The sequence below is a fragment of the Euleptes europaea genome, chromosome 3 (genome assembly GCF_029931775.1).
Source record: "Euleptes europaea isolate rEulEur1 chromosome 3, rEulEur1.hap1, whole genome shotgun sequence".
Lineage (NCBI taxonomy): Eukaryota > Metazoa > Chordata > Lepidosauria > Squamata > Sphaerodactylidae > Euleptes > Euleptes europaea.
Genome location: NC_079314.1, coordinates 85,675,830 through 85,696,973, shown reverse-complemented (window position 1 = coordinate 85,696,973; position 21,144 = coordinate 85,675,830). Strand labels below are relative to the sequence as shown.

The 21,144-nt window shown below is 43.6% G+C and overlaps 1 protein-coding gene across 1 annotated transcript in view; it reads right to left on the bottom strand.

Moving 5' to 3' along the window:
• UTP20 (UTP20 small subunit processome component) overlaps nucleotides 1-3,065 on the bottom strand; it is a 71,511-nt gene extending 68,446 nt beyond the window's left edge. Inside the window, exons 1-2 of the mRNA XM_056847420.1 lie at nucleotides 2,990-3,065; nucleotides 1,553-1,619 (exon numbers count right to left, since the gene is read on the bottom strand). The gene's annotated coding sequence lies outside the window, so the exon portion shown is untranslated. The remainder of the gene's footprint in view (nucleotides 1-1,552; nucleotides 1,620-2,989) is intronic.
• Between the last annotated feature and the right edge of the window lie 18,079 nt (nucleotides 3,066-21,144).

Genomic DNA, 21,144 nt, shown 5'->3' with positions numbered 1-21,144 from the left:
TATTTACTAAAGAGTTCAGTGTGCTTAGTGTAGTGAAGCTTACTTAAGGTAAAGGTCCCCTGTGCAAGAACCGGGTCATTCCTGACCCATTGGGTGACGTCACATCCCAACGTTTTCTGGGCAGACTTTGTTTACGGGGTGGTTTGCCAGTGCCTTCCCCAGCCATCTTCCCTTTACCCCCAGCAAGCTGGGTACTCATTTGACCGACCTCAAAAGGATGGAAGGCTGAGTCAACCTTGAGCCGGCTACCTGAAACCAACTTCTGTTGGAATCGAAGAAGCTTACTTAGGTAATCAAATATGCTGGTAGTCCCATATAATCACAATATGGCCACCAGCAACAGGAGCAGGGTTGCCAACTCAAGGCTGGGAAATTTCTGGAGAATTGGGGGGGGGGAATCTGGGAAGGGTTTGGTGATGGACTTCAGCAAGTATAATGCCATAGAGTTCACCCTCCTCAGCTGCCATTTCCTCCAGGGGAACTGATCTCTGTTGTTTGGAGAGTAGTTATAATTCCAGGAGATCTCTATAATTCCAGGAGATCTCCTGAAGATTGGCAACGCTAAATAGCAGTGTTTTGATCCAAAATGATACATTTAATTATTATTATATTAATTATTGTTATTATAACATATACAGCCCATTCCTGGGCTTGGGGCTGAAAGTGACGTGGAGACGGCAAGACCCCTGCGTCGGCGTAAGTACCCTCTTATTATGGAATAAGGGGCACTTACGCTGGCACGGGGGTATTTCTGATGGCACCAGGGCTCCGTGGAGCTGCACAGAGTTCGGCCGCCACTGCAGCGTCTCCGGGATCTAAATCCCGGAAGAGAACTGTGGCGCCGGCATGGGGGGGGGGTTCCCAGGGGCGTAGCTGACTTCAGTCAGCTTCCTCACCCCTTCCAGCCCGGGAACGCCCCCTGCAGAAACAGCTGTGCTGTGCCAGCTTTTTGTTGGCGCAGTATCACTGCTTTCAATGGGGCTATTTCCCCCCATTTTTTTCTTTTTTAAAAGGCGTTTTTTCACCTTGCAGCGGCCAGGAAATCATTTTGGAGGTGCAGCCTGAGCCACACCATCCCCGGCTGCTGCAAGGCTCAGGAATGGGCTGTTATTTTCTAATTTTACCCTGCTTTCAAGATGTAATTCAAGGTGCCAATTTTAACTTTCATGGACCATAAATATGAAGGGCTGCCTTTTTCCATAGGAGTCCACAGATCTGCTAAGATGTGGCCATCCAGTAGGATTTCTGCTGCCCTCCATTCACCAAGAAAAAGATCACAAATGGCCAGATCTAGAGCCTTTTCCTCTGTGGTGCTTGTTGGGAGGAAAATCATTTTTCAGAGAGGAGTAGAACAGACAACTCTTTCTCAAGTCACCAAGCCTCTTTTCCAGCTAGCATCAATATGAGATACGTTAGCTGGTTTGTTCTCAAACAGGTACAAACCCTTGGCTTCAACATGCATTTCCAATACAGATTTAAGCACTCAGCAACATTTTTACAATTCATAAGAAGAAACGTCCATGCCAAATACTTTGGGGAAATATATATATACCAAAATGCCGAGTGAGGTTCAGCTCTCTCCATTTCTCAAGTCCTTCATGAAAAAAGGTTTCAACCTCCTAGCAAGATTAAAAATGAACATTAGTCAATGTATATACACATGAAGCATCTCAGGCTTAGTCCTCCAAGAATAAAGCTTATGTAAGAAGCCTCTGAAAAATTTATCAAAAACAACCACCAGAAAATGCAAAAAGGGCTCAAGCTGGCATATGGCTTACAAGCAGATACTGCTGATGGCTATGATCCAACAGTGGGGTGAGAGAGGTTCTTCAGCAACGACAACAAAGTTACTGCTTGGTTGCTGATCTTTTCCTTGTACTCCTCTGAACAGAGACTGGTGCGTACAAATAACACTTCAAAATATTATTCTAGTCCTTTTAAAAAAAACATTTTTATACAAATAAACAAGTGGTAAAGCATTTCCTGGACTGTATCACTCCGAGCTGCAATTGACCGATTGTATGTTTGAATGCTTCTCCAGCATTCTAATCAAATAATAAAAGTGGGGACCCCAAAAGGACTTGAAGAGGCATCTCATTTTCCCCTTCCCCACTATTTCCTCATTATGCTCCCTAGAATCCCCCATATCCATTTCCTTTTTCTTGCCTCTTTCTCTCCTACCCACCCACCAGCCAATCTACCTTTATCTGCCCCCTTGTATTCAGCCTTCCCTCCTTCCCCTAGCAGCCTCTCCCAGGAAAAACTCCAGCCAAACTGCACAGTACTGAGTTGGGTCTAGCTAAACAGTGGGGAACCTGCAAGGACTTGTGGGGGTACCCCACTTTCCCTTGCATCTCCTCCCCACAATATTTCTTCTTTCCCTCTTTCTGGCAGCCCCCCTATCCTCACCTTTCCCTGCTTCCTTCTGTCCTTGACACCCACCTACTTTTTATCTGCCCCCATCTTTACTTATATTTATTATTTACTTCATTTATATCCTTTCTCCACAATACAGCGTTATCTTCTCCTCCATTTTATCCTCACAACAACTCTGTGAGGTAGGTTAGGTTGCAAGAGTACGACCGATCCAAAGTCACCCAGTGAGCTTCCACAGCAGAGTGGGATGACTCCTGTCCCTTGTGCAAAAGCCATAGATATCGACTTTCATTTTTCTCATACTGTAAACAACTAGCACACTGACATGGCAACACTGACATGGCAAACAAGCACAAGCCAGAGACAAGTACTAGCAGAGGTAGCCTGGAGGTTGGGGGGAAGAGAAAGCAACTGCTGCACTAAACCAGCAATAGTATCTCCAACACACACACACACCATAACAAATACCTTTTCCATCAGGGATTTCCTCTGACACTTTTTTGTGTGCTACTCCAATCCCTGGGGAAGGCAGGGGCTAGAAACACCTTAATATACACATTATCTTTAACAAGAGCACAGAAACAGAAACTCCAAATAAGTACATTATGTTTACCTCAGCATAGCTCCCTGTTTGGTCAATGCGATGGATAATATCAATATTTACATTGCTTAATCGTTCTGAGAAGGTGAGAAACTGCAAAAGAAACACAGCAGTAGCACACTTAAAAGTAAGCCATCAAATTCTACATAGTTTTAACTTAATTTTTTTTTGTAAACAACCAAAAATCAAACTAATGAGATTTTTCTGAGATTTACACATGTGTCATTTAGTCCTACCTTTTGTACTGTGACAGAACCTTCTGTATCCAAGGTTAACACCCAGGTTACAGCATGCTGGACCACATCACATGTCCTAAGTCTCAGAGGAACATTCCTTTTCAGCCCAATATATGACAATCAGAAAAAACCCTTGATCCAGCTCAGCAATCATTTCTGGGTACAATAAATTTTCTGAGCAAATTAAACTGCTCTGCTGTAATTTTGAGGGGAGGGTGGATAGGCGCACAATTAGTTTTTATTCGCCTTGGACACTAGGTACAGAGGAATCCTGGCACTACAGTGTTTTTCGGAAACTAGGGTCACCTACAACTCACTGCAAAAGAAAGCGAAAAGTCGCGTTGTACCTCTTTATTGTAACAACAGTCTCAAATCATTTTCAAACTGATCCCTTTTTGGAAAAAAAGAAAAACTCAGCTTCTGAACCACATTGGTAAACTGGGTTCTCGGAAGAGCCAAGTGCCTCCCTCCGTCCCCCGGGACATTTGGCCCTAATGCAACTTCCTGCATCTTACCCTGTGCGTGTTCGCAGACTTATGAGACGAAGATTTGGTCTTCATATTTCTGAAGGTCTGGGGAACAGCAAACTCTTTGTAAGAGAGCGGCCCGGAGATTGTATATTAAGCGGGCAGCTACCGAAGGCGAATCAATTTACTAAAGCGACCCGCGAACACGCGCGCCCGTAGCACACGGGGGCAGCCATGTTGGCGGAAGGATTCTGGGATGCGTTCATCACGTGGGACGTCACTGGTAGGAGGGTCGGTGCCGCAGGGGAAGGAGACGGACCCCGGCCGGTTGCGCTGGCCTTCGCGCTCGGGTGAAATACGACCGAAATAATTAGCGTGCAAGATAAAACGCATAATAAAGGGTGTGAATGGAATAAGGCCTTCTACTTGGTATGCTTTCTCCTGTGTGTGTGTAAAGTGCCTTCAAGTCGCAGCTGACTTATGGCAACCCCTTTTTGGGGTTTTCATGGCAAGAGACTTAACAGAGGTGGTTTGCCAGTGCCTTCCTCTGCACAGCAACCCTGGACTTCCTTGGTGGTCTCCCATCCAAATGCTAACCAGGGCTGACCCTGCTTCGCTTCTGAGATCTGGCGAGATCAGGCTAGCCTGGGCCATCCAGGTCAGGATGGTGAGCCTTTCTCCTGTAGGTGAGCCTTATTAGCTCATGTATTTTGGATTTTTAGAACCCTTTTGCCACCTGGTTCCTAAAATTGGCATTTCATTTGTTGGAACACTTCCAAGTATTTTTTGAACAGAAACCTTAGAAGAGCTATTCTATGGCATGTTTTTTGAAGCCTTGCCCTGATTATTATAGGCCTTTGTTAAAAGTGGCTGAGTTCATACTTCCTGATAAGTTGGCTTAAGATTGCAGATTTATTTGCATACTTTATTATGTTTTACAGATCAGTCTGCTTCCTCCTTCTCTCCGCAGCTGCTTATAAAGAAGGGAGAAGAGAAGGCGGAGTCTCTAGAATAGTGGCTTTACTTTGACCTCCAAACCACACCGTTCTCAGATCAAATATAATACAGGTGGAGTATCCCTTATCCAGACATCCCATATTCAGACTCATCCGAAAACCAGACCCTTCGAGCTGGCATGTAGGCAGATCCATGCTGCCTGGTTTCAGTGTTTCACCTAAAAAAATTAAGTGTGCACTGCATGGTAGGTGGAGACTGAAAGCCTGCCCTTGCTAGTTTGTTGTTGTTCTTGTTTAACAGCGGATACAGGTATTCTGGTGAGACAGTTAAACCTTTCCTTTCTGGTGGTTCAATGTACACAAAATTATTAAAAACATGGCTTAAAATTACACTCAGGCTATGTATATAAAGTGTATATAAAACATAAATGAATTTGGGTCCCATCCCCAGGATATCTCTATGTAGAATGCAAAAGTTCCAAAATATGCCAGTATATGGAAAGATCCAAAATACAGACCACTTCTGGTCCCAAGCAGTCTGGGTAAGGGATACTCAACCTGTGAAACATTTCCTAGTGCTTTAAAAACCCTTTCAAACTCTAGATGCTTGAGGGACTAGAATTAGAGTGCTAGTGTGGTCAATAGACTGGTGAGAAATCCAGCAACGTCAAAAGTGATGCCTTTCATATGCAAACTGAAATAATCTTGCAGAACTGACCAAAGAGGGGGAAAAACAGATGCATCAACATAAGCCAGTGACTAAAGTGTCAGAGTAGGATCTGGGAGACCTAGGTTCAGATCTCCGCTCTGCCATGGAGGCTTGCTGGGTACCTTGGGCTAGTCATGCACTCTCCACCTAACCCATTTCAGAGCATTGTTTTGAGAATAAAATGGAAGAGAGGAGAACCAAATAAGCTGCTAACAATGCCCCCCACCCACCACACAGACAGAAATAGCATAACAGTGTGTGGTAAGTGCAGCTTGCATCTGATCACTGTTGCCTGCATGCAGATCACAGAGGGAACAAAAGGAAACAACACCTTCCACTGGAAGAAGAACCATGATATTACTAAGGTACCTGAACCTATTCTAGGAAGCTCCCCCGATGCAAGTTTGAGTCCCCTTCTAAAACTATGTTCCCTTTTGCCAGGCGCATGCACTCCAGTCACAATACCCACATATTTCAAGATCTCACTAAGCAGAGGCAACCCAAGCAGAACACCCAAGTCTCTTCCTGCACAAGGGTTCAGGTCTTAGGGTGGCAGGGCTCAAATGCACTAGTCTTTTCTCAGGCAAGGGAAATGCAGGTAACTGCAGCAGCAACAACAGGAGAACACAAAACTGCACAGTTGCAAAGGCATTGCAGTTTGGTGTAGTGGTTAAGAAGAGTGGTGGACTCTAGGAGATCTGGGTGTGATTCCCCTCTCCTCCGCATGAAGCCTACTGGGTGACCTTGGGCCAGTCACAGTTCTCTCAGCACTCTCTCAGCCCCACCTCACAAGGTGCCTGTTGCGGGGAGGGAAGGCAATTGTAAGCTGCTTTGAGACTCCTTAAATATTGAGAAAAGCAGGGTATAGAAACCTACTCTTCTTCTTCCAGTCACCTCCACAAAAGCTTACTGGGAAAAGGCACTCATATATCAATCAGGGGCCATGGGTCTGAATTTTACTAAGGGAGATGCCAGCAAGAATGCATTCCCCCTTAGCTCACCTTTTGACCAGCAACATGCCCAGCAGCAGCAGCAGTGTACCCTTTCTCTAGACTTCCCATTCATGTGTCCTTCATGTGTGTTCTAATGTGCCTGGCAAGAAGAGAGAGAGCCGCATATTCCATCATCTGAGCACTGACTGTCCTGGGGCATACATGGTGTGTAACAGCTGTGGTTGGCTGAAGACTTAACTGATACCTTAAGCTGTACCATGGATTCAGGCTGTAATGGGAAGGAGGGAGGGTCCGTTGTTACTCTAGGGATATTTTAGATGTAATTACATTAAGCTCCTCTCCTCTTCTGACAAGCCCATAGCATCACCCATTTCTGTGCTGGCACTGGGGTACCACAGCCCAGCTCCCATTTATCTCCTACCTATACAGGTATAGTGCTTAGTTGCCATTCTAAGCTATTAAGAGTCAAGGCTTAAGATTGCTCTCTTAGAAAGGCCAATGTTTCTGTTATTTTAGAAAGGTGTAAATCAGAAGCAATTCATTACAGCAACAGAGTTGTTCTAGGATAACACTTTATTTGGTTTTTTTCCCTCACTAGCATGTAAAGATATCTGGACATTTAATTTCTGTTTTGTACTGCAGATAGACTAGCAGAGGCAACATCAGGGAAAGGCCTCAGCCTCGGCTTCTGTGCATTGTTGTTGGCCCTCCAGAGTAAATTGTTGGCCACTGTGTAAAACAGGATACTTGGCTAGATGGACCACTGGCCATCTAGGCCAGTAGGGCTCTTCTTATGTTATTTGGAATTTCCAAACAACGGCAACAGGGTTTGCTACATGGAAGGTGTGGTCATCTCTGTTCATTGTGAAATATAAATTGACTCCTCTCTGTTTCGGCTGTTGTAATTTTAGATTACATAAAGAATCCAGGGTTGGGCCTTTATAAGTACAGATAAAATAAACAAATGCAGGGCCATCTGGTAAAGTGTTCAAGCATCATGTTGAAGATGGTGGGTTTCAAGTTTATGGTGCAATGCAGTGAACCGCTGCTGTGCCACTTGAGTTTGTGGAGGACTCAGGGCTGTTGCTGCTGGTGCCAAGAGATAATAACGAGGGCATCAAGAAATCAAATATAAATTTCAAAGCAGCGTTTAAAGACATACTTTTTTGCATGAGTATCTACTATTTTCCACCTTTGTTCCATTTCCTTTTGATATTTATTCCTTATTCTTTAATTTCAGATAGTAAACCTGATAGCAGAGCTCTCTCTCCTCTCTCTCTCCTTTTTCTCCTCTCTCCCTCTCTGGAGTTTCCAAACAATGCTAACAGTGTGTTTGCAAGCAAAGTGTTGTCATCTCTATTCATTGTGAAATGCTTCCAGTGCTTAGATTGGCAGGTACTTTATAAATATCTCTTTTATCGATATGACTGTGTTAGTTCACTTTACCCATTTTGTATTTTGAATTTTTCTTTTAAAAGTTTTTTGACTGCATACCCCACCCCCAAAAGTGTGGCCAGTAGGAATCAATAGAGATAGGCATGCATCGCTGTGGTCTGGCAGCTAACTCATCTTGGTTATGACTCATTGTTCCTCTTAGCTTTACAGATTTAAGCATCTATACTGGTTACTTGACTGTCATAACGTCATGTTTCATTGTGCCTGAGTAGCTCTAGTCCATTTCCCTCTAATAATATGCTGACAGCAGGTCTTGTCATGGGGCCATCTGATAATGGCTTTTTCTGCGCAAGTGGTTTACCTTGGTTTATGCTGTCAAATGTCTCATGCTGTTTTTTAATTTCCAAACATGTTTTCCTCTGGTTTTTGAATGTTTTCTGTTCGTTTTTCCCCCTGCATTTTCTGCAAGCACTTTAACCGTGATTTTTTTTCATCTGTCCGTTTCGCAGCTGGCTTTCAGTGCATGAGCAAAATTCCCCAGACTTTTTTTTTTTTTTTTGCTCAATCCCACCAAATGGTCTACGCTCCTGATTTTTTGTTTTGCTCTGTGAGGGAGCGAGAATGACTGACAACATTCACTCAAGCTTTTTCCTCCCCACTTCCCCCCCTTCTTCCTTCCCTCCCCCTTTTACCCCTCCTCTGTCCCAGTACCATCTCACCTAGCCCAAGTGGAGGTGGTGACAGCAGAGAAGGAACAAGCTGCAATAGATGAGAGCCCCCCTCCCCTTAGGGTTGCCAACTTCCAGGTAATAGCTGGAGATCTCCTGCTGATAGAGATCAGTTCACCTGGATAAAATGGCCACTTTGGCAATTGGACTCTATGGTATTTAAGCCCCTGCCCTCCCTCAAACCCCACCCTCCTCAGGCTCCGCCCCTAAAACCTCCCACCAGTGGCAAAAAGGGACTTGGCAACCCTACCTCCCCTCCACAGCCCTGCCATTTTCCTCCTCCTCCCTCCCTTCATTGGTCTGTCAGTGGGATGTTGGTGTGAATTAAGATGGCAGCAGTGGCAAGACCGAAAGAAGAAGAAGATGAAGCAGACTTGAGGGATTTGCTTTGGCAGCTCTCTTGACTGCACTGAGGAGGAGATGGAAGAGGAGCCAGCTTCCCTCCCAGCCCAGATTATAGTTGCGTGCGTTTTTTAGTTGTAAAGTTTTATTTTTAACACACTAACAAAATAAACATATAAACATTGAAGCATAAGCAGCCATCATATAACAGTATAAGTGGAGCTTATGATCCAAATTGCAATTTAATTGTTAACTTATTTTAATTACATTAGTCTTTGTTCTCAATATATTTTCTATATCTGATAACATATTACTTGTTCTTAATTTTTAGCTATATAAAAAAGAAAACATTCATTTTTTCCTGACATTCTAAAATTGATCTAGTATGTATAACATATGTTAGTTTTGCCATAGTTGTGTACTCTGTGAGTTTACTAATCCATTCATCTAAATCTGGGTATTTCTCTGCTTTCCATTCTGCTGCATATATCACTCTGGCCGCCATAACCATGTACTGAAATAGTTCGTTATGCGTTTTTGAAATGTTGCTTGGCAAAATAGATAATAACATGTTTTTCGGATCCAACACAAACTTAATTTTTAGTATCTTTTGCATATCCTTTTCTTGGTTTCTTACATATGATAAAATGTTGCATCTGTGTTAAGACATTTCCAACATTTCCCATTCAAGTCTTTGTTGGCTTTTGTTATATCTTTAGGTGTGATGTACCATCTGAAAAACATTTTAATACCTGTTTTCTCTTAATACTTGACATTTTGTAAACTTGATTTTTTTAGTCCAAAGATTCTCCCATTGCCTCATATACGGTATGTACTTCCTCCAAAGTTTTGCATCCGTTTTATCATACAGTCTTTGATTTGCTCTGTTTCAGTATCATATTGTAGTAACAATTTATAAATTTTCCCTAATAAATGTTTTAAGTCTCCAGTAATTAGTTGTTTAAAAGTTGTGTTCTTTCTTAAATGTCCACCTTCTTTTGTTGTTTGGTCTCTCAGTTTTGAAGCCATTTGATGATATAATAACCATGGGATATTCTTTCCTTCCTTTTTATCCTTCCTATTTACTTCCTATTTCCCAAGTTTTTATTTTCCCTTGCTTATCCATCATGTTCTCATAAGATACAGTCCGTTTTCAACCACGTGTTGCTATCACAAAAAACATCAACTGGGGATGTCAGGGGTGAAGTTGATTGTTGTTGCCGCCCTCCCACTCCCCCAACAATTTATTGTGCTATTTTTTATTTTTTTAAATGATCGAATTAGTGATAAAACGATGGAATAAGTTAGTGCTAGGATGCATAAGTCATCCAGCATGTATTGTCTGGGCTATTGTTTCCAAGCACTAGGAGGTGGGAAAGTACTTGATGTTTTCCTATGGATAATTAAGTGGACATCTACTTAAGAGTCAATACATATACAAAGAAAAAAGCAAACTGCTACACATTGGGGTTTATTACAGGACAACGAACTACCCAGTTTTGCCTCCCCCCCATGCATCCACTTAGATTTTCTAAGAAAACAAAATATACTTGAAAAAAAATGAGAAAATTGAACTGTATTAGCAAAGGTGCAATAGTTCACTGATATCAGCATACGCTGGCCACTTTTAATGTATTAGGGCAAAGCAAAGCAGACTTGGAACATTAATGTAGATCAAGATTTTAGTGCTGGGGGAGGTTGTTGAGTATGTGTTCCTAATCGTATGGCGGCTGGTGCTCTAGATTTGGGCCCCCATTTTGAGTTGGAAGTTTAATGTGACTATGTAGTAGCGCTAGAGCGTCTGCACAAACAGAAAAAAAGATGATTGTCCTGTGCTGTCACCCATGACATCTGACTCTCACCAGGAATACTACTTTTTTACAGTACCATGCAGAATAAATACAACTGAAAAGACAAGGGTCAGGCAGAATTATAGACTGAAAGGAGGAGAGGGGAAAGGAGGAGTGCATAATGATTTCCTAGGAAGCATTTCCCAAGCCAAATGATTCAACCACTGGTAAGCTGTGTATGCGGAAAAAGCAAGAATTCTGAGAAGGGAAGAGCTGAAATCTTGTGTTCTGTTCAGCCCATGCCACTAATCCTTCATTTCAAAAGACCAGATACTTACATCTATCTGAACTTTATCCTCTTGGCTTTAGAACCAACATCCTTGTTTGTTTAAGGTTTTTGATTTTCTCAAAAGCACATTTATAATTCAACCAGTTTGTTAACTCCAAGTTAATGTACAAGAAGGAGTTGACAAATGTTGATCAGGAAACTAGTAAGAGAGCACAATTCTCAGTGTTAAGATTGTTGTTCCCTCATTTGGCTTCCATTCATTCCATCTTTTGACATCAAATCAGTCTCACTTTTTTATTTAGTCTGAGGCAGTCCTGGGTTTTGGAAGTGTTCAGCAAGATGGTGTTCAACATAAAAACCCTGCTGGATCAAACCAATGGTCCATGTAGTCCAGCATCCTGTTTCACAGAGTCCAACCAATTGTCCTGGGGGGCCAGTAAACAGGACATTGAGGCCTTCTTCTGATGCTGCCTCCTGGCCCTGGTATTCAGAGGTTTGCTTCCTCTGAGCATGAAGCAAATACTCACTCACTATGGCTGCTAGCCTCTGAGGCACCTGTCCTGAATGAATGTGTCCAATCCTTCCATGTTAATAGTCCCCTCCCAAGTGCTGTCCTAACACAGATGGGAGGGGCAGGAAAGTCAATGACTACAGCTGACATTGCTTCTCAGTGAGTGAAGAACTGCTGCCATTTGGACCAATGGCCACCATTCACTCACCATCTTCTCTTTCTTTCGCTCTCTCTCTCTCTGATTGACAGCAACTCGTTACCACATCTGTTGGTCATATTGCAGACTTAGTGGCTGTCATTGAATTGTGAATTAAGGCCATTTTGGTCTCTTCCCCAGTTGCAGAGGCTTTCTGCAATTTTGGCAAGATATCCAGAGAGACCAGGGCAGTAAAGAATAATGTTCCATAGTAGCAGCAAACAGCTAGTTGGTTCCACAGTTCTGCATATGGCACTCTTGCAGTTCCTTTAGCCTTTGGAGTTCCCACATGGTAGGATGCACCTCTTTGGAGGCATGGTGTATCCACTGAACCAACATTTACCCATCCCTTGTAGGTAGTTACATTACAGTTGTGTCTACAGCCCCTGCTAGGGCCGCTCCATGGGGATCTGATCCTGCAAGGCAATAAGCATCCTAAGTGTTTGGCCATCAGTGGCAATGTTCAGATTGGAGTGGTTGGTAAGTACAGTGAGGGAAAAAAGTATTTGATCCCGTGCTGAATTTGCCCGTTTGCCCTCTGATGAAGAAATGACCAGTCCATAATTTTAATGGTAGGTCTATTGTAGCTGTGAGAGACAGAATAACAACAGGAAAATCCCCAGAAACCCAGACAAAAGACAAAAGTCAGAGATGGATGTGCATTATAATGAGTGAAATAAGTATTTGATCCCTTTGCAAAAGATGACTTAGTACTTGGTGGCAAAACCCTTGTTGGCAATTACAGAGGTCAGACATTTCTTGTAGGTGGCCACCAGGTTTGCACACATCTCAGGAGGTATTTTGTCCCACTCCTCTTTGCAGATCCTCTCCAAGTCAGTAAGATTTCGAGGCTGATGTGTAGCTACTCGAACCTTCAGCTCCCTCCACAGATTTTTGATGGGATTAAGGTCTGGAGACTGGCTAGGCCACTCCAGGACCTTAATGTGCTTCTCCTTGAGCCACTCCTTTGTTGCCTTGGCCGTGTGTTTTGGGTCATTGTCATGCTGGAACACCCATCCTCGACCCATTTTCAATGCCCTGGCTGAGGGAAAGAGGTGCTCACCCAAGATTTGACGATACATGGTCCCGTCCATTGTCCCTTCGATGCTGTGAAGGTGTCCTGCCCCTTAGCAGAAAAACATCCCCAAAGCATAATATGTTTGACAGTGGGGATGGTGTTCTTGGGGTCGTAGGCAGCATTCCTCCTCCTCCTCCAAACATGGCGAGTTGAGTTGATGCCAAAGAGCTCGATTTTGGTCTCATCTGACCACAACACTTTCACCCAGTTCTCCTCCCGGTCATTCAGATGTGCATTGGCAAACTGCAGATGGGCCTGTACATGTGCTTTCTTGAGCAAGGGGACCTTGGGGGCTCTTCAAGATCTCAGTCCTTCACAGCGTAGTGTGTTACCAACTGTATTCATGGTGACTATGGTCCCAGCTGCCCTGAGATCATTGACAAGTTCCCCCTGTGTAGTTCTGGGCTGCTTCATCACCATTCTCATGATCATTGCAACTCCACGAGATGAGATCTTGCATGGAGCCCCAGACTGAGGGAGGTTGACAGTTAGGGTTAGGGTTGTCACCTTCTCACCAAGCTGCTTGGCAATAGTCTTGTAGCCCAGTCCAGCATTGTGCAGGTCTACAATCTTGTCCCTGACATCCTTGGACAGCTCTTTGGTCTTTGTCATGGTGGCTAGTTTGGAATCTGATGGATTGATTGCTTCTGTCGACAGCAAAACCCTAACCCTAACCCGGCTGGTTGATAGGGGATCAAATACTTATTTCACTCATTATAATGCACACCAATCTCTGACTTTTGTCTTCTGGGTTTCTTCCTGTTGTTATTCTGTCTCTCACAGCTACAATAAACCTACCATTAAAATTATGGACTGGTCATTTCTTCGTCAAAGGGCAAACGGGCAAATTTAGTAGGGGATCAAATACTTTTTTCCCCTCACTGTACTTGGAAAACCCCACAGAAAGGGTACTTTGTACAAACAGACAAGTATGAGAACAAATATTGTTTCAGCATATTGCTAACACAGCTCTGCTCAGATCCATGACAGGTTTTCCGCCTCAGGACACAGAATCAAATAAGAACCTCCACTCTTCCAACCGGGAGTGTCAGGACAATCTTCCCACAAAGACTCTGCAGCTTTTTCTCCATGCCCCCTACACATACCTGCTCTGTACATTGTCTCAAGGGCCCTTATGACGCACACCCCCTTTCAACCACTTTATTATCCCACTCTCTCAGCCCGACCATATACGCTGAGGAAAAAGCGTTGGCCTGAGTATATTTGTGAGATTATTTTCCTTCTCCTCCAGTCCCACACCAGTATTTACCTCAGAGAGAAATATGACACGAGGCTTTTTAACTTAAGCAGGGAAGTTTATTGAACAGAACTCACAGAGATTGATTTGCAAGGAAAAGGCAGAATTGGAGGGAAAATTCAGAGTCAGATTTATATACGCAAGATTACTTCAGAGAAATAGCTTAGATGTTTTCTTTACTCAAGTGCCTTTCGTTCTTAGTTTCAAGCTTGGTTCTGTCCCTCAGAACTGTCACTCGGATTCAGACTCTCAGGCTCTGTCCCCCAGCCTAGGATTACAGGAGCGAAGGAAGTCTGAGTTCCTTTCCCTCCTCAGAGAACTCACAGAAGTTTGGGGAAATATCCAAAATCCCTCTTCCAGTTCGCTCTCTGATTACCCCACACCAGTGGCTGTAATCCTCCACACCTCCCTGCTACCAGAATAGCTCTACCTCAGAGACTAATTCCCCTTTGTGACCTGAGAATGGGCCCTCTCTAACCCAATTCTCACTCCTGTCACTACCACAGGTTCTGGGCAAGAGTCCAGTAGCACCGTAAGACTAACAAAAAAAATTTCTGGTAGGGTATGAGCTTTCGTGAGCCACAGCTCACTTCTTCAGATACCTGAAGAAGTATCTGAAGAAGTGAGCTGTGGCTCACGAAAGCTCATACCCTACCAGAAAATATTTTTGTTAGTCTTTAAGGTACTACTGGACTTTTGCCCTTTTCTACTACCACCGGTTGTGTGTGTCAATAGCTTTGGCTTTAACAGAACCCCTCAGGTTCACAGAGTATAATCTCGCTTCCTCTCCTCACCCAGCTCTGAATGCTTTTCTGTCTCTCAGAGCTCAGGGTGTCAGCTCTCTTGGTCTGTCAGCTCTTGCTGCAGATTAGCCCCTGATCCCTCATAGCCCTCTCTCCCTCAACAGTTACTAGCAGGAAGTCGAAACAGTGTAGAAATATGGGGAGGGCTCAATGGCCCAGGCTAGCCTGATCTTGTCAGATCTCAGAAGCTAAGCAGGGTCAGCCCTGGTTAGTATTTGGATGGGAAACCACCAAGGAATGCCAGGGTTGCTGTGCAGAGGAAGGCACTGGCAAACCACCTCTGTTAGTCTCTTGCCATGAAAACCCCAAAAGGGGTCGCCATAAGTCGGCTGCGACTTGACGGCATTTTACACACACTGCAGATATGCTGTATCATAAGAATATAAGGCCCTGCTGGATCAGACCAAGGCCCATCAAGTCCAGCAGTCTGTTCACACAGTGGCCAACCAGGTGCCTCTAGGAAGCCCACAAACAAGACGAGTGCAGCAGCAGCATCCTGCCTGTGTTCCACCGCACCCAAAATAATAGGCATGCTCCTCTGATACTAGAGAGAATAGGTATGCAGAGTGACTAGTATCCATTCTAACTAACAGCCATGAATACCCCTCTCCTCCATGAATATGTCCACTCCCTTCTTAAAGCCCTCCAAGTTGGCAGCCATCACCACATCCTGGGGCAGGGAGTTCCACAATTTAACTATGCATTGTGTGAAAAAATACTTCCTTTTATCTGTTTTGAATCTCTCACCCTCCAGCTTCAGCAGATGACCCCATGTTCTAGTATTATGGGAGAGGGAGAAAAACATCTCCCTGTCCACTCTCTCCAAACCATGCATAATTTTATAGACCTCTAACATGTCTCCCCTCAGCCGCCTTCTTTCCAAGCTAAACAGCCCTAAGCGTCTTAACCACTCCCCATAGGACAGTTGCTCTAGTCCCCTAATCATTTTGGTTGCTCTTTTTCTGCAACCAAAATGATTTTCTGCAACAAAATGTATCACCTAATCATTTTGGTTGCTCTTTTCTAGTCCCCTAATCATTTTGGTTGCTCTTTTCTGCAACCAAAATGATTTTCTGCAACAAAACGTATCACCGCACAGTCAGCACAATACCATGCCAGTGTAACAACTGTGTCACTGTGTGAATGGATTTTGATAAACTGGTGGGCGATTCTTACTCTGGTGCAGTCACTATTCTCTCCACACATCCACGTTCTTTCCAGATGTGCCAGCATGAGATACTGCCTAATGCTACCACACCAGCATTAGCAATGCGCTGGAGTAGAAGGTCTCTGATAGATTAGGAATACAAGTAGAGATGCTGCTGACATAAATGTACTCAAGTGTCACTTCCACAGGACAATGATTCTCTGTGTAGTTGTCAACAGAGCATCCATACTGAGGTTTTCCCCGCACTTTCATTGCCTCCGTTCCCACAGCTGCTACCACCCCCACCCCCAGAGGCCTTTTTCATTTTTAATGGCAATTGACATATAGTATAATAATGATCTATTAGCTTTTCTGAATTACCAGCTTTAATTGTTAAAATAAAGTAAGTCCCTTTCATTACAGAGGCATAAGGGGGAAAGTATATCCCTGCAACAAAAAGGAAAAGATAATTACCTTAAAAAAAGAAAAGAAAAGAAAGCTGGGAAATCAGAGGACCTCGTAGGTAGATGACTAAAATGTTATTACATTATAGCAATATATCAACTGTCAATGAAAAGCCCCAAAAGTCCTCCAGTGGTGATGGGAAATACAGCCGGGGCAGGGACTGAGGAAGGAAAATGGTGCCTATTTGGCTCTGTAAAAATATACACCTTCCCAGCTGCAGAGCATACAGACATGAAAGAAAATACCAAGCCCGGTTTAGGCAAAGCAGGAGAAGACATGGAAAGTGGACTAATAGGGAAGGATGTCATGTGGATGCTCTAAAAAATGTGATTATATTTTTTTTTTGTATTTTAACTCTGGTTTTAATTGGGGTAATGATGTGGGGTTTTTCTTGATTTTAATGGTTTTTAAATGTGATTTTATTATGAATGTTTTAATTTGTAAGCTGCCTTGGTGGTCCTTGTGACGGCAGACAGGCAGGATATAAATTTTGTAAAATGAAATAAATATAAAAACCTGCTCCAGTTTGCACACCAAATCGAAGCAAAACCTCTGTCTGGAAGCAGCCAGGATTGCTGTTAAGTCTCGCCTTTCACATCCTTATACAACATGGGGTAACCAATTTCTGTGTTATCCTTGAGAAGACAAAAAGTACTATTCCTAAAGTGATTGATGGTGCTATCCTAAGCAGAGTTACACCCTTCTAAGCGCATTGACTTCCATGGACATAGAAGGGTGTAACTCTGCTTAGGATAGCAATATGAATGAGATGATATATTCCCACATAGTTCAGTTTGTACCTCACAACAATAGTATCATTGTGCAAGAAAGCATAACTAACTGGATTAACCTGTACGAAGGTATGTGCCTCAGCTAATAACTTAATGTGCAGTGTGAACAGTATTAGCGGAACACAAAATAAGCAAGCAGCTTAATGAAAAAAATACTTTGATTATATTACAGTGAACTGACAATACAGTGAACTAACAAAACATCGCACGTATTACTGAAATAGCGTAGATGTCTTCTCAGCTTTATAACAATTACTTTAAGGATGTTCTCTTTCTTTGGGGAGATCACAGTCTGACCATGTGCTTGAAGGTTGTGGTGAAGTGGTTAAAGCAGAGCCATCAGAAACTGAACTCATCAAAGATGGAGGTCCTGTGGCTGGGCCGGCTCGGAGAGTTCAGCTTCCCGCTCTTGATGGGGTTCAGCTGGAACCAGCATCCTCTGTCAAGAGTTTGGGAATGACTCTGGATACCTTACTTTCTTTGGAGGCCCTGGTGACACATTCTGCCAAGATGGCATTTTTTCATCTTCGCTAGGCCCAGCAGCTGACCCCTTGCCTGTCTCATACTGATCTAGTCACAGTGATCCATGCAACAGTCATCTCTAGACTGGACTACTGTAACTCACTCTATGCAGGGCTACCCTTGAAACTGCTCCAGAAACTGCAACTGGTCCAAAATGCAGCAGCACGGGTCCTGAAAGGGTCCCCATGGGAAGCCCATATACAACCGGTGTTCCGCCAGCTGCACTGGCTTCAGATTGAATTCTGCAAGTCAGAGATGTTCCGCCAGGCTTATGGTTGAGGACAGCGATGGAAATACTTCTTCAGCTTGGCCTCCCTCTTCTCCTTCCCTTTCTCTCCCTTCCCTTTTACTTGTCCTCCTTTTCCTTCTTGTTACTTCCTTTCTTTCCACTTGTTTTTTCTCTCTTCCTGTGTCCTCCTGTCTCCATCCCCCTGAAAGAATGACGTCGATCTTGGTTGTTGGCCCTTCTATTACCTTCTTTGGTTTACAGCCGCCTTGTGAAACATTCTCCCCAATGTCTACCACCTTGAAGCAGGTAATATGAGACCCCTTTTTAAAAAAACACCATAATTTGACCCTATTACCTATGCAATTATACACTGGTTTCTAACATCTTTTGGGGGGCAAGGTGCTCAAAAGGAGGGGACTGCATTTGCTCTTGAATAAAGCTGATCATCTGAATCCATTTCAATTGGATTATAGTCCCAGTTTAAGGATGGCCTTTATTGCCAAGCATAATAGCTTTTACCAAGAAAAATCGGGACCTAGCTGTGGCTTTCAATATCATCAGTTATGAAATTAGTCATAAACAGTTTTTTGTACAAGGACTGGGGAGTAGCACTTTAAACATTCTGGTTCTTCCTGGAATGTCCCAGATGACGTTCCTGGGACACTATTACTCCTCCCCACGGGCATTGTTCTCTGGTTTTTTCCATGTTCAGCATTGTCTCCCACACCGTTCAACACCTGCATGAAAGCACCGGGATAGATCTGGTGAAATAAAGTGTGGTGCAATCACTGTGTTGATGACACCCTTTTTTTCTTTTCATTAGATCCTGGCAAAGTGGAGGCAGCCCTAACTACATACTTTAAAACAGTAGTGGACTGTTTACTGTGTGTCTGTCCCAGGAATGTCACAGCTGCTTATTTTCAGCAGATTATCTAGCAAGTTTTTATGGGATTAAAAAGTCTCTGTGGGACCCCACCCACCCTCCATGGGACCCAACCCATTAATAGCTCCACCCTCAAGCTGGCCCTTAGGGCTTCTGCCTGAAGAATGTTATTGGTAGGGAGTAGTCATTCCTTTCCTGCAAGATCAGGATCCTAGTTTCTTCATGGAGATATGGCCTTTCTTCCCACCTCCATGTGCAAGTTTGCCATCCTATGAACCCACACTACTTGTTTTCCAGGCTGCCCTCTTCCAGTCGTCCAATATCTGGAGTGCATTTGGCTCCTCCTCCTCTTTTTCTCTTTCTCCAGGTAATCTTTCTCTGGGATGCATGAGCTGCCTTCTTCCTGTAGTGAGGCAAGGGCAGATTTTATTTTCTCTTCCTACTTCCTTTCATGTCCTTTACCTACTTTGTCTCCCTTAGACATCTGGATCTGCCTCACATCAGCTGCCCAATGTGAAGCAGACAAGCCAGCAGGCATCTCCCACTGGACCTTAACTGGATGGCCAGAAATACAGCAGTATCTGCTGCTGCTTCCTCACAGCCATCTCTGGGCCTCAGACAGGTTAACAGGCCATCAGGACTCCTTCACAGCTGAGCTACCAGCTGTAGAAGCAGTGTCCAAGAAGCACTTGGGAGTGGCCCATCTCCAAGGTTACCAAGCCACAGACTGGATGAGGGCAGATGAGGTCAACTCAGAAAACATATTGTAGCAGAGTTGGTCGTAGTCTCAGTGAACTGGGGGGTTACCGCACTTTGTATTCCCAGCAATGTATTAAGAGTTTGAAAATGTTATTAAAAACATCGCTTTAAAAGGGTTTTTGGATACCACGGCTTATAAATGGTTGGAAGACGTCTTCACAGCTAAAGGGGCCAAACAAAGTGCGAACAGTATTTTTTATAACGTTTTCAAACTCTTAATACATTGCTGGGAATACAAGTGCGGTAACCCCCCTGGTTGGTAAGGGAATGCTTCTCTCTCCTGAAAGGGTTGAAGTCCGGGGGATGATCCTAGATGCAGCCTTGCTGCTGGAACCCCAGATAGTAACTGTGACTTTCTTTCACCAACTATATGCTGCTAGAATGTAGTCTCATGTTATCATTCAAGAAGAAGAAGAGTTGGTTTTAGGGTTGTGCAAAAAAAAAATTTCGGTAAATTTCGGGTTTGGGTTTATTGGGCCCAATTTTTTTGGTAAACCTGGAATAATCCATACCGGTAAATTTATATTCCGGCTTTATTTCTGGGTTTACTGGAAAATTTGGGTCCATAGTCTTTGGGGATTTTTTATAAGCTCCTGTTGGGGGCATTTTTGGAGGCGGAGTTCCCTAATTTTCAGGATAGTTTTAAGGGTCTCTCCTTGCATGAACCCCGAAGTTTGGTGAAGATTAGGTCAGGGTGTTTTATTTTATGGGGTCCAGAAGGGATCGCCCCCCTCCTCCATGGAGGCCAGTCCCTGCGACAAAGATTGAATGGACATAAGTTTGACATCAGAAACCACAACATTCAGAAACCAGTGGGAGAACATTTTAACCTTCCAGGACATTCAGTTGCCGATTTAAAAGTAGCAGTTCTCTTACAAAGGGATTTCAAAGGGATATAGAAAGAGAGACTGCTGAATTACAACTAATAATGAAGCTCAAGACTATACCTTGAGATTTTCTATTCCTTGGCTTGCTCATCAACCAAAAGAGAGATGACTACCAAGAAATCAGAAGGAGATTGAGACTGGGAAGGACAGCCATGAAGGAGCTAGAAAAGGTTCTGAAGTGCAAGGATGTGTCACTGGCTATAATTCATGCCATAGTATTCCCCATTACTATGTGTGGGTGTGAAAGCTGGATAATGAAGAAACCTGATAGGAAGGAAGTTTATTCATTTGAAAAGTGGTGTGGGAGGAGAGTTTTATGGAATCTGTGGACCCCAAAAAAGACAAATAAGTGGGCTGTAGATCTAATCAAGCCTGAACTCTCCCTAGAAGCTTAAATGACTAAACTGAGGCTGTCATACTTAGGTCATGTTACAAGAAGACAAGAGTCACTGGAAAAGACAATAATGCTAGGAAAAGTTGAAGGCAGCAGGAAAAGAGGAAGACCCAAGATGAAATGGATTGACTCAGTCAAGGAAGCTACAGCCCCCAGTTTGCAAGACCTGAGCGAGGCTGTTAACAATAAGTCCCAGAGTGTTTAAAAGAACAATTCCCAAACAAATGTTTCCTTAGGATTACTTGGCACCACTGCAAGTCAATTGTAAACATATCCAGTGATAGCACTTGGCCTTGTTCACAAGTTACAGTGAATTCATGACAGTATGTCTATATTGTACGCTGGCTTTTTTATTTATACATGCATTGAGTAATTCTCA